The sequence below is a fragment of the Argiope bruennichi genome, chromosome 5, assembly GCF_947563725.1.
Source record: "Argiope bruennichi chromosome 5, qqArgBrue1.1, whole genome shotgun sequence".
Classification (NCBI taxonomy): domain Eukaryota; kingdom Metazoa; phylum Arthropoda; class Arachnida; order Araneae; family Araneidae; genus Argiope; species Argiope bruennichi.
In genome coordinates this window covers 130,017,392-130,029,590 of record NC_079155.1, presented here as the reverse complement: position 1 = coordinate 130,029,590, position 12,199 = coordinate 130,017,392, and the positions used below count along the sequence as shown (strand labels likewise).

The 12,199-nt window shown below is 29.2% G+C and overlaps 1 long non-coding RNA gene across 1 annotated transcript; it reads left to right on the top strand.

Moving 5' to 3' along the window:
- The first annotated feature begins 905 nt into the window (after positions 1 to 905).
- Positions 906 to 11,557, top strand: LOC129969459 (uncharacterized). Its single transcript, XR_008784520.1, has 2 exons — positions 906 to 1,051; positions 11,189 to 11,557. It is a non-coding gene; the product is annotated as an uncharacterized LOC129969459 (long non-coding RNA).
- The last annotated feature ends 642 nt before the right edge of the window (positions 11,558 to 12,199 follow it).

Here is a 12,199-nt window from a genome sequence, read left to right as displayed (position 1 = left end):
ACTTTCTATAAAATAACATTTTTTCTTAATAAAACCCACTTTTAAAGGTTACAATATTTTCCAAAACAATTATTTTAGCATCATATTCTTCTATCGTTTTCACCCATTAGTAATCGTTAAATACAGTCTTTTAAATTTTTATTCATAATAGGTAAAATTTACTCATTTAAAATGAAAGAAAAAGTAGTCAAACAACGTAAAAAAGAAATTTAGATAAATAGGATTAAAAAAACTTTATTTGCAAAATGTAACTCTCTTACTTTTTTCACGTAGTTTATACAATGGTCAATAGGCACAATGGAATCTTATAAAATTATTTCTTTTATTTTAATTTCATTGAAGTAAATCGTAAAATTCCGTGTTAATGGCTTCTTAGCTTGCAATAGGGAACGAACTGAAAGTTTCTAAAAAATACTTCACAATGCAGAGGAACGGACTACCGCTTGGTGCGTGTCGCGCAAGGAACTTGCCTGCTTCACATAGGAGCACAGCTAGTCACAGATATATAAAAAAGGTAAACAAAACTTGAGTACCCTTTTGCTTTTTGTGTTCACATTTTTTCCTACTTATCACTGCTTGGTAGAAAATTGCAGCTATTTATATCCTGAGCACTGTTTAGAACCTTGTATATAAATTTAGGAACAAAACACGCTACCAGTCATTCCCTATTCCCGAATTCATTAAATACAACAAGGTTCGACCCTTTTTTAACAGCACCACAGTCTCGTTCGACTTTTTAAAAAATCGATTCCTATTTATCACTGAAACTGAAAAGAAAGCTTTCTACCGAGAAAAAAAAATCGGGGGAAAAAAGCGTGGAACACTGTTGTTTGGAGAATGGATCTTCCGCGAGAGTGAACGGGACCGTGGAGAAGGACCGGTAGCCCTCATTGGTCGAGAAGAAACCGAGATGAGTATCTGGGATTAACGATCGTGCAAAAAGGAATCAGACCTCCCCACTGCAGTCCAAGCAACAGGTGCTGCAGCTTTCTGTGTTCTTACTTCCTTGCTCTTTTTGTGTTCCTCTTTGGATATTTTGGGGCCCAAAAAGGTAGGAGCCAACAGTTAACGTATTTTTCTAATATGATTTTTTTTTTTTTTTATCTATTGTGATTTCTGTTTAAATGCATAATTTTTGTTTTAAATTTTACCTCTATGTTAAGTGGGAAAGCGTATATAATGGGAAAGAATCATAAATCTAGTGAAGATTCAATTGATTGTTACTTATTTCAATACACACGTTATTATGTTAGAAGATTAAGAAATTAAAAGTGCTACAAAAGTGTTAAAAAATACAATGTTTATTTACTGTTGTTTTGAAATTCTTTAACCTTAGGGAATAAATATTAATTTCAAATACTAAAATCGATCAAAAACTTTTTACGGACTTTTAATAATTGAAGGCAAGCAAATTTCGATATTTCAAATTTGCTTTTCTTCGGGGGGGGGGCGAGGGATAAAGTAATCCCATAATTAGAATTTGTTGCATTTTCTTCATTAAATCAAAAAGCACGTACATATTATATATTTGTTCACGAAATATTAAAATATGAAAAACAGCAATCCATTACAATAAAATGTTAGCAAACATTCAAATTCTAACTAACCATACCACATTAGAAACCTAGTCTTGTCAGTTTTGTATGTTATCACGCAGTATTAACGTACATGTAACATGAATAAAAACTTGCAGTTTAATCTTGGATTGTGCAGCACTTTTAATAATTAAATATTTTCCTTCATTCTTCGCAAAGATAAATACATTAAGAAAACTCCAAATCAAAGGATACCATATACTTATTTTGTACATTTGGAAAAGACGATTCTTATCAGATGTCCATTATCCTTAGAAATTGATCAATTGAAAATTAAAGAGTTATTTAATTATAATTTTTTAAGTAGCCGAAATAAAGAGAGGAATTATATTGGAGCTATTTTAAAATGTGTGTTTTTTTTAGTTCTTTTACTTTATACACGTATCTGTGGTTAGATAATTGAACAGTTAGTTAATAGAAACTTATTAACTATTTAATTGTTATTAAAACAGTTATTAATAACAATTTTTGTATTAACTCAGATAAACACAAGGGAGGAAATAAAATGAAAATGGTAAAGAAGAGAAAGAATTTTTTGAAATAATTACAGGGACTTAATACCCCCAAAATTTTTTCTATAGTTTCCACAAAATCTGCTTTGTTTTGCATTAGTTTAAAGTGTTCAGAAATTTATATTTAAAAAATATTTTACCAATTCAGAAATTTGAAATTTAAATATTTGCAACATTTGTAAAATTACCAATTTTTTAAAAATTTTCATTTTATTCAATTTTCAATATTCATGGACCAAATTTTTCTCGGAAAAATCATCTTAACGCACTTAATGGAATTAAGCATCCGATTTCGGATATGTAAGCTAGTTTCGTAGAAAAAAGTGCTTTCTCTAAAATATTTGCAATTTTTTTTTTCTATTTCGCTTTAAAAAAAATTCTGATCTATCTTTTTAAAAATTGAAGTCTAATTCTTTTAAGTAGATATTTCTGTGTTCATAGAAAAAATTTCTAATAATTTGTATAAAATGTGTTTGACTTTATAGTAGACATGATATTAGCATTTCATAGTAGACATGATTTCAGAAAATGGAAATTGTGAAAGACGGGTTTAAAGATTAAACACAGTTTACAACTAATTCAACTGATATTCAACAAGTTATTTTTTCAAGAATAACTCATTTTTATGCAAGAAAGTAATTTTATAAAATTTTATTGTTTCCATGGTTAATAATTGATCTAGTTTAACTGAGCTGTAATTAAAAAAATAAATGAACAATTAAAATATCAAATTTATTTATTTATTTTAACGTTATACAGTCATTATATTAAAGAAATCATTCTGAATGTTTCCTTATCAAATGATTGTTAATGCTTAGTAATAGTTGTAGATCCCTAAAATACAATATAAATTAAAAAAAACTTTCGATACAAGTTTTTAGAGAAACGAATTGAATAGGAATGGATTTTAACACATCTATACAAATACTTATACTCAGTAATTTTTTTTACATAAAAGAAAACTATATCTTAAAAAGCAGCTGCAAATTTCGCCTTGTGACAATTAAGATAATACACACAGTCATTAATTTTGGTATCACAAATGAATTTGACTACCAAATAGCTAAATTGTTTTACTGAGAAATCAGAATTACGCAATCTAGATCTTATACCATTTATAATAAAACAATGTGACTTTCTGTTAACTCGTGGCATTTCCAAATCTATCAGGATTAAAGCAAGAAATTATTTATGCTGCAATTTTGAAGATGCCGATTTTCTTTTCAAAAATGGCCTAATTTGATGGACAGATATTAATGCATAAAGACAGGAGAAATTACCAAATTTACAAACACAAACACCGAGTTAAGCAATAAAGTTTACAGAAAATTAAAAAAAAAAAATACTGCTCGTAAAATATAAAATAGTGGAAGAGGGCGTGGCTCTTCATATCGCACTTGTCAAAAGGACTTCGTATCTCGCAAAAGAATAGTCTGATCCTTTTGAAATTTTTAGAAAATACAGAAATAGGACCACAGATATTACTAAACACAAAATTCAAAAATCGGCATTTTCATCGATTTTAGAGTACCGAGTCTCTTTGGATTTATTTATATTTACGCAATTTAGATATAAAATATTTTAATGACAATGGAGAAGTTGGAGTTTTAACTATTTCTATTTAAATCTGAAAACTTATAAAATTAGTGAAAGCGCGAATAAAGTGTTAACATTTACTTCCAATTACTGTGACATCACGTTTTTCTGAAATAAGTTATTAAATGGACCTGGGAACTCGAGGTTTGTTTAAGGGATTCGAGCACCTCAGAAACAGATTCGGCCTTTCAAGGTACTTGGGTTTCTAATTTCAGCTTCGCCATCAAAATCACGAAGAACATAAATAATATTCCGAGCACGCAATGAGTGCATGAAGTGAGTGCAATCAGTCAAAACTTTTATGTGGATGTTCCATCTGCATTTGACAGATTTATTAAGACAGAAACAAACATCATTAGGAAAATGCCAGCTCTTTTCTGGTAAATGAATTCAAATCCAACTCCATCCTGTTTTTGAAATCGAGTTCAAATCCAGTTAGATCTGTTACCCGTACCTATACCCAGTTACACGTCTAAAATTTGTAAAAGTATTTTTCGCATTTTTTGAATATTTTCATCACAATTTATTCGACATAAATGATGAAATGTGATTTTTCACGCAATTTGGATTTAATTTGCAAATATCACATTTAATAATAATTTTTAAATCTTTGATATAATTATTTTTGCCGTAATATTTCGAAATGTAAATAAATTTTTCGACATTCATATTTAATTAATAAATGTGCGCATCACATAAAGCTGAATCAATTGAACGCATTTGAAAATCTTTGTAAAGAAACTTTCTTCAAATATGAACACTGAAATAATATTAATAAAAAAAATGTAATTAAAAACATTATAAATCTAATTTTTTTTTTAAATTTTCCTATTTGTTTTTACCATATTACTAATTCAATATAATAAAAATGACTTTTATTATTTTTTTTGAAAGAATCATGTAATTTTGAGCACGTTTTAAGATGAGAGATTTTATTGTTTGGTTTCTATTTTTGAAAATATATTTAGTTACTGGATTTGAATGGAGAAAGCTATCACTTCTTTATCCTTTGATGTTTCTGAACGGACACACGTTAATACTTATAATTGTATTGAATTTAAACTTTAACTATTATTTTGATTCCCGGTGAGCAACAAGGCTGATTTTTTTTTTTTTCATTTAATAAAGAATCCATAAATGAATATCCCTGTAAAGTTGGGATATTCATTTATGCATCTAATGATATATTTAATCTAATTTAAATCTTAATTGATTTCCTAATTTTTACCTTAAATTAGCCCATATTACTTAATTCTAAAATGTTCACTTATTTCCTGATCCAAATCCTACTCTTTTTTTATTTAATTATTTTAAACAGCGGTCTAGAAAACTGATGATTAGTACAATTTCTAGAAGATACGAGCAAAAGGATAAAAATCCCTAAAGCTTGCGCATTTCATACAGAGGTACCCAAGATTTTCTTTCTTAAATCGGCGCGTGTCAAATAAATCCCCACCAGAATCTTATAGTAAAATCACTGAAGGGAAACATTTCTGGCTCTTTTGCTGTCTCTATCTTCCCCGCGTACAAATTACGACTCCCGTGGAGAAATAAATTGAAGTTAATTCCAAAAGATTCTTCTTTTCGGTCACGCATTTCCAAAATTATGTTTACATCTAAGTCCTGAATTTCAGAGTCTACAAGTATTTATATCTTTTCATCCTTTAGAGGAGGATAAAACATAAAATGCATAAATGGAGTCTTTAATCCGATATGAAATAACAGAGTTTTATTTTGGCGTTAAGCTATCCATTAAAAGAATAGAAACAACCCTCATCTATATTTATTGCATTTTAAATGTAAAATTTTCTCACAAAAAACAAATGGTTTTTACCCATGAAGTGAAAAAAAAGGGGGGTAAAGTAACGCAGGATAGATGTGGCACACGTCAGGGCATTATCCTTGTCTACATTGTAACAAGGACAACAAAGTATCAAATAGTTGAAACCACCGTGAAATGAGAGCTGCATTACATTTTTCCTGATCCCTGAACTTTCCTGTTTACTGTTTCATTGCTGCGTCCGCTTGTTCAATGCGAAGGTAGGCCACCTTATTTTTGGCAACTGGAGGGCACACGTGTGAAGACCGATTGAGTGCGCTTGATCTTCGACAGGGTTAGTAAACAATCCGCATTTAATGAGTTATCTGGCAGTAACAAGTTGGAGGATATCTGATATGTAATTGAGTTTTTAGTTCACCAACAAACATGGAGAGGCTATTAATAATAGGATTCCGAAAAATTCTGCTTATTAAAAGTTAACGCACGCATCTAAACTGCCGGAAGAGAAAATGGACTAAAAGTTTAGAATGACAATGATGGTAGCAGATTGGAAGAATTTTAAACAATTTTTTTTTTTAAATAGGTACAAAATTATATATTTCTTCATATAAATGAATGGTTTAATTATTTTGTTTTATGTTGTGTCCTGCAAAAATGACATGTTTATGATACACATGTTTAAACCTCGCACTGTTATATGATTTTCTCTCTTTAAAAAAATTGTAATTGTAATATCACAAAATTGCTGTACTATCTATGAAATAAGTTGCGTTGTTTTTAATAAATTGTGAACTATGAATATTTCTTAATCACTATTAGTAATCATTAAAATAATTTCAGTAGATTAATCATAAGAAGCTGATATAATATTATAATAATAAAAACGTTAAGTGATTATTTAAAGTTAAAACTATTTCATTTTTAGCTATATTTACATGACTAAAATATTTCATTTCTCAGTTAAAATATGGATAAAATTGATTTCATGATTCAGAAATCTTATATCAAATGATCATTACAAAGAAATTTTACGTTTAGTGAGAAATTAACTATTTAAAATATTTAATAAATATATTTCATTTATAATTCCATTAGTTAATCACTGGAGGAAAAAAAAAAAAAAACTACAATACAACTGCTACGTAACCTTGAATTTTGAAAAGTAATTTTTTCTACATAATGTGTTTTGCTGAGCATTTAGAAGAAACATGCAAAATAATGTCTTCTCTCTCCAATATAGGCTAACAACAGGCAATTTAGTTTAAATGAAGGCGGATTAACAATGAAATCCTGAAAATGGGAAGTGTGGTCATAGAGATACTGACCGCTATGCGGGTCATTGCAATTGTTTTTATTCTAGTTCATCCCAGAAGATGTACCATAATAATCGTATTTTCAACTGACTTTGATGTTAGATTTATTGAATCTGCATTCAAAAAATACGTACGAGTTGCCGTTTAAATACTAATAATTTTTATACGAGTTGCCGTTTTGAATGCGATATTCGACAAACTTATTTTAACAATCTATTTAAAAAACTGCATGAATTTTCTTCATAAAAAAACTGCATGAATTTCCAATATTAAAAAAAGCTGCATAAATTTTCTTCATTTAAAAAAAATTGCTTAAATTTTCTTCATTTAAAAAGAATTGCTTAAATTTTCTTCATTTAAAAAGAATTGCTTAAATTTTCTTCATTTAAAAAGAATTGCTTAAATTTTCTTCATTTAAAAAGAATTGCTTGAATTTTCTTTATTTAAAAAAATGTGCTTGAATTTCTTCATTTAAAAAAATTTGCTTAAATTTCTTCATTTAAAAAAATGTGCTTAAATTTTCTTCATTTAAAAAAATGTGCTTGAATTTTCTTCATTTAAAAAAATTTACTTGAATTTTCTTCATTTAAAAAAAAATTTGCTTGAATTTTCTTCATTTAAAAAAATTGCTTAAATTTTCTTCATTTAAAAAAATTGCTTAAACTTTCTTCGTTTAAAAAAAATGCTTTAATTTTCTTCATTTAAAAAAATTTGCTTAAATTTTCTTCATTTAAAAAAATTTGCTTAAATTTTCTTCATTTAAAAAAATTTACTTGAATTTTCTTCATTTAAAAAAAAATTTGCTTGAATTTTCTTCATTTAAAAAAATTGCTTAAATTTTCTTCATTTAAAAAAATTGCTTAAACTTTCTTCGTTTAAAAAAAATGCTTTAATTTTCTTCATTTAAAAAAATTTGCTTGAATTTTCTTCATTTAAAAAAATTTGCTTAAATTTTCTTCATTTAACTTGCTAAATTTTAGTTGCATATGGTCTTGTCACCGTTAAAGCAGATCTTTATTGAAATTCAGAGCAAATCGGTAGAAAGTGTTATTGTTTACCTCTCTGTAAATCTTAAAGTGTGCGAGTGATAAAATTCGGAAACGTAATGAAATTAGATAAAATTCGACAAATGCTTTTTTTCACTTACATAGCGTGTATCGAATTTCGGACCCAGTCAGCGGAAAAAGTAGAAAATTAAAATATTCAATACATGTGCTCTTAAGTTCACGTAATATAAAATGCTACATAAGTCTGTATACAAAAAAGTCGAAAGGAGAATATTCTCTCTAGTTAAAACTGATTTTCTGCGTTGGAGTCGCGTTAAATAGAGGGTTCTTTCTAGCAATATCAATATTTTTTAATCATAGTAGCTATTGATAATTTTTTTTAATGAAATCCCATTCTTGATTTATAAAAATGTATACTAAGAATGTACTGAAAAATGTCTGTATTGAAAATGTGCATGAAGTTAGTACAGAATAATATGTTTTATTTTATTGTATACTGAATAAATTAAAATATTTGAGGACGGCTTTTTTCAATACAGTTCTGTTTCTAAAAAGAAATATCATTCGACTTTTCTCGTGTCCTTGACACTCGCTTCTAATAGTTTCGGGCTTTTGATCTTAAGTTTCACCCAAAACTACTGCTGCATATGAACTAAGTAAAATGAAACATTTCCTTATATCGCCCAAAGAAAAATTTTATTAGAGTTAAAATGAAACTTTTTTTATCTTTGTTTCCGTTTATGAATTCCGGGTCATTTGGGGCATTGTAAGGGCAGGCGTTTTAAGGTGTCGGGGAAGCGATTGCTTAGTTCTGAAACTGTAGGAAGAAAAATGGTTAGAAAATACATCTGATTGTCAAATTCGTTTACCGGAATGTCTTTCATTCCAGGTTTATTTCGTTTGGACTTTTATGGGAGAAAGCAGGAATTTCTACGATTAAGTATTGGTGAAGCGTCATTTAAACCAACGATGTCAAATTTAGAAAATAATATATACTACATTTAACTACTACTCTATAACTACATTTAAAATTCAAATGAATTTTGTTTTATTATCTAGATTAGTAATATTTAGAAAAAAAAATAATAAACTGCCAATTATTTTAGGAATCTGTTGGAAGGTTAACCGTGGGCAATCCTCAAAATAGATAAAGGACGACACGAAAACGTCACTGAACAGTTTTTATTGGCATTCATTATAACTCAATAATAAATAGATTTCCGTACTTAAAATGTCTTCGTTTACTTTTTATTTACTTGTACACGAAGTATACAAAGAGAAAATAGTGTAACCGCCAGTCAATTCTGCCTCGAGATTTTGACTAAATTCCGCATTTCACACCTTCCCGAATCTGAAAATTACATTTTCCTCTGCCTGTGAACGAATTCAAAAATGCTTTGAGCTGGCCCAATGTCAATTGATATGAAATGTGTAGGTTTCTCTCTCATTATGAATGAAATCCGTTCAGAGAAAGTTGCCCGAGTCCAAATGAACACAATAAAATACAAAACGTCAAGAGCTAAGTAGATAAGGACATATCATGCCAATATACATCCAATTTTGAATCAGATCCGTTTAGCGTTGAATTGTCAGTGCGTCCGTAATTTTACAAACGTATAAACGTGATCACTCAGAATCTAAGTGACTTAAGTATAGGAAATTTGGTTTGTGACTTTGTTTTCAACGTTATAGATTTGAGTCAGTTTCGTTTCAATCGGTTGGATAAAATCAGTTATCATCACCATTCCAGCATATACCATCAAGGTCTTTCTTTTCCACTTGTTTCTGTGGGAAATTCTCGCTAAGGGAATCATTTTTTTTATCATCATTTTGTTTTACGAATCACTCGTTATGCGAGGTTTGACTTATGCTGCCTATTCCTAGCGTATGTACATGTACTGTGAATATTCCCCCTTTTTATTCTTATGTTGGATTTTTTTTTTTTTTTGTCTTTAAAACCTGTTTCGAAAGCTCTAATGATTGCATTTTCTTCCAGTCTTGCACATGCGCATAATCCCCAATCTTAGAGGGAGAGGGAGGACATCATTTTTTCTCGTATTTCTAGACAAAAGGAATTTGCTCTCGTCTTCAGGATATTTTTCGTTTTGACTGAAGTTTTTATAGAATGTTGTCGGATTAGCAACCACAGATTTTTTTGTCATCATTTGGAGGTGAAAAAACAAATCGGAGCATTCAAATTTCAACAAGTTGCATTTAGTTTCATAGAACATTAAAAAAAAAAAAAAGATTTCGATAAAAAAATTATTTGAAACATTTAGGGTTTTTTTTTTTTTTTTTTTTGCAATGCAGAAATTGTAATAATTTTTATAGTTATAATACGGTATATTGAAATGACATCTGTTTTCGATAACTCCGAAATACTTCCGGCTCTGATTTTTTTTACCAAATAGACGGAATACTGGGAAACAACGAATGGTCTAGGCAGTTCGTCATTACAACAGAATAATGTACTTCTGAATGTCATCTTTTAGTCAAATTCCTTACATTTAATTAATTCTTTACAAATTCGCGAATACATTCTGACTTTCATATTTTTTTATTCTCAATTTATTTACTTTCTATGGCTCTAATAAAAACATATTTCCGTATTTTATTGTTTTCTGCTTAATATTTTCCTTGAGATATTTCATAATTACTTATTATAAATATTTTGGAATAAGTTAATAAATATTGCAGAATTCATTATTATTATAAATAATATGGAATATTAATAAAAATATTTTTTTTTCTGAAATTCAATATAAGATGTACTTACATTCAAAATTTATTTAAAATGATTCGATAACCTGTTAAATAAGTCTAGGAAATATTAAAATATTGCATTCTTATCGATACATACATGCTTGTGCAAACATCGTTGAGAATATTGCATTATTATAGAACGGTTTAAAATCGCAGGAACGGGACGCTGTGAAATGAGTGAAAAACAGCTCAGAAACAAGAAATTTACAAATATGAAAGAAGTCACATTAAAAAAACCTTATGAGAAATACAGAAAAGATATTCAACTATAACGGTTTTTTTTTTAAATTTCTTTTCTCTCATTCGACTTGTTTCGTTCTTATAAAAACAGAATTTTTCAGAAGATTTTTTTTTTTTACTCGGTTCTTAGAGCTCTAATGAAATTGAAATTTTGTACATTTGATGTCCTAGATTATGAAATATTTTAACACTTTCAAAACTTAATTATCCATTATTCATTACTTATAGATTCCAATATATAAGTTTTCGTTATATTTATTACAATAAATTATAAATTAAATATTAAAAAAAATGTGGAAACTATTGAAACAAAAAAAAATTCTACTTTTTATTATCTAGTAAAGGAGTTATGAAAACCGTTCTTATTTCCTCTCTTTTGCAGAAATCAGCATCTCGCACAAATGACTTGCTTACAGACGGCAGCCGGACCCTTGCCGCCCAAGACTTCTGGCAGCATTTCCATACAGACGGAACAGAAGCGAACCCTGCGGTACATCTACAGGAATCTCACCGAGAGCAGAGATTCGTGGTTCTTTCCAGCGCTCTTTGTCGTGTGTCTCTGCTGCTTCATGGCCATGATCATCAACGGAATACAACTCTACGTGCTCCCCCTCACGTGAAACCGTCCAGCCGTAAAGTGAGGGACTTGTAAATATTTTATCAGATTCGACGAAAGACATCTAATGGTTTGCACGCTATATTTCGATAACTGTGTTATCATTTTATTTTAAAATAAAATATGTGTTATTTACTTACGTGCAATTTTTCGGCTTTTAGTTTCATTATATAAACATCCTGTTTTTAAAGCAACACTAGGGCTATTCTGGGACGGTAGCATTTTGAACCACCGTCACATGACATGGACGACATTTGGACTGACACCATTCTCTCCAAATTTTCATAGCACACTAATGGCACGGAAGAGATCTGGCCTCGAAGGATTTAACGCTCACCTGATCCGATGACTCGTCGGTTCTTCGGTAGAATCGTGTCTCGAGCTCGGAACCCTCCGGTCTCAAAGAAGAAACTTTTTTACCTGGCTACCGCAGACCCTGGGTATTTTCGGAATCAACATAAGTACAAAATCTTATGTAACATTTTGTAAAATTCAGCGGAATGGGTTTTATTCGAATGTTCTTGAGCGGAATCGCTTTAACGGTTCTTTAAATTACTAGTAAATAAAAGTTGAAATATTATTTATTATGGTAATTAATTTTGGTCCATTCGAAGTAAAAGCTACAAAGTGTAAAATGTGGTTTTTTGCTTTTGTTAATTAAACGTGTGTATTGCATGTATCACCAACCATCGTAAAGGAATAATTTTAAATTTTATACTCTATTATAAATGAATTTTCTTGTTAAAAAAAACTTGAACTCAGTTGATCTGAATATTA